The sequence below is a fragment of the Mustela erminea genome, chromosome 15 (assembly GCF_009829155.1).
Source record: "Mustela erminea isolate mMusErm1 chromosome 15, mMusErm1.Pri, whole genome shotgun sequence".
In the NCBI taxonomy this organism is placed as follows: Eukaryota; Metazoa; Chordata; class Mammalia; order Carnivora; family Mustelidae; genus Mustela; species Mustela erminea.
The window spans coordinates 21,596,146-21,597,964 of NC_045628.1; positions in this window are offsets into that span (position 1 = coordinate 21,596,146).

The window sequence follows — 1,819 nt, forward strand, 5'->3', positions numbered from 1 at the left end:
TTATGTCTTAAGCATTGTCAGCTTATATTTCTTCCTCTATTTTTCAATAGAAATGCCCCTTTTCATGTGTTTTAACGTGTAGACATTTTAAATTTATGTGTGACCGAATCTATCAAGCTTTCTACTTGTATTTCTTATATTTCTTTTGTTCCAATGCATCTGCAAGGCTGAGTCGTATTTATCTTACAGGCTTGTTTTTCATCAAAGGCACAGCCTCATCCCATATGCTGCACAGACGGAGACAACACAGACACAATGCTGCTGTGTATCCCACAGTGTGTGTGCCCATCTGGCAGAACTCCGGGGCCCCAGCACCCCCCCACCCCCACCCCGTGTGAAATACCAAAGCCAGCTTCTCTGGGCATTCACAGTGATGCTCAGGAATGTCAGTCCCAAGGTATTATTGTCTTAAAGACACTTTCTGAGTTTTCATAAGCAGTTTCTATAAATGTCAGCTATATATCTTTGATCTCTCTCCTCTTAACGCATGTCTCCTACCTTCAATAAGCATTCATTCCATGCTGTGGATATTAAGCAGTTTGGTAACACAGCCCTTTTTCTTTGGCATTCAGGTAAATTGGGAAACCTCTTTGCCAAACGTGGGTTTTGAACTTTCAAAAAAAACGAAACAGGCTGCAAAAATAACATGATTAAAACAAAAACTTTAAAGCAATTCAGTGAGAAAAGTCACAGAGTTATAAATACAAAGAGTAGTTAGAAAATGATTTGTATAAAAACTATAGATTTAGACAAATAGCTGTCCTGAATCTTGTCTTACAAGGATTTAGAAACAATTCTATTTAAACGTCCTGATGCAAACTGAAATTTGGTTGCTGAGGTCTTGCAAATTCAAGTTTATTCAAGCATAATGGGCTTAACGCTCCCTTCCCCACCCCCCCCAGGGGGTGGGGAAGATTGTGATAAGATTCACAAATCTAAATCCTCCCTTCGCAGCCTTCTATTTATTTGGAAATGGAAGATTCCCCCTTCCAAGCAGTCCTGCAGACCTCTGTGCTAGAAACTTGACTGTGTCTTGTCTTTAAATCTTCAGCAGATCTACACCCAACACCAACTATTTATACCCTAGGGAGACAGATTTTTCAGAAGAAACAGGCAAGAGCACCCTTTCATCTAAGATATGTAGGAACAATTAATGTTACACATATTCACGCCTGTGGTTTCAGTAATGCTAATAGAAAAGAATTTTTTTTTTCCTTCTATAGAAATGGTTGTCTAGGGAATGAGAATATCCCACCGTGGTCACTGTCAACAAAGGCAGATTGTGAAAGAATGTCTTTTTTTTTTAAAGATTTTATTTATTTATTTGACAGACAGTGCAAGCAGGCAGAGAAGTAGGCAGAGGGAGAGGGAAAAGCCCCAATGTGGGGCTCCTTCCTAGGACCCCGGGACCACAACCCAAGGCTAAGGCAGACACCCAACCAACTGAGCCATGCAGGTACCCCACAAAAATGCATTTTTAAGAGGAGGGATTCAGAGTAATACGTCCATGCCTGGGTTGAATGCTTACTTACTCTAGTTCCAGTACAGCAGATGCTGTGGGTATGGATATAAAAATTAATACCGCAAAATGGTTTGGGGAAAAACAGAAGTGTTATTCTTAGAGGAGAAGTTTCTCTGGCCTGACTTAAGAAAAAATGCTGATGTGGACTAAGGGGAGCAGCCCGTCTGGTTATCTCTCAGCCCCGCCTTTTCAGAGACCTGGGGCAAGTTATTGAACTTCTTTGAATGTTATATTCATTACCTTTAAAAGAGAAATAATATTACCTGAGAATCATAATAGTACCTATCTTGTAGGTTG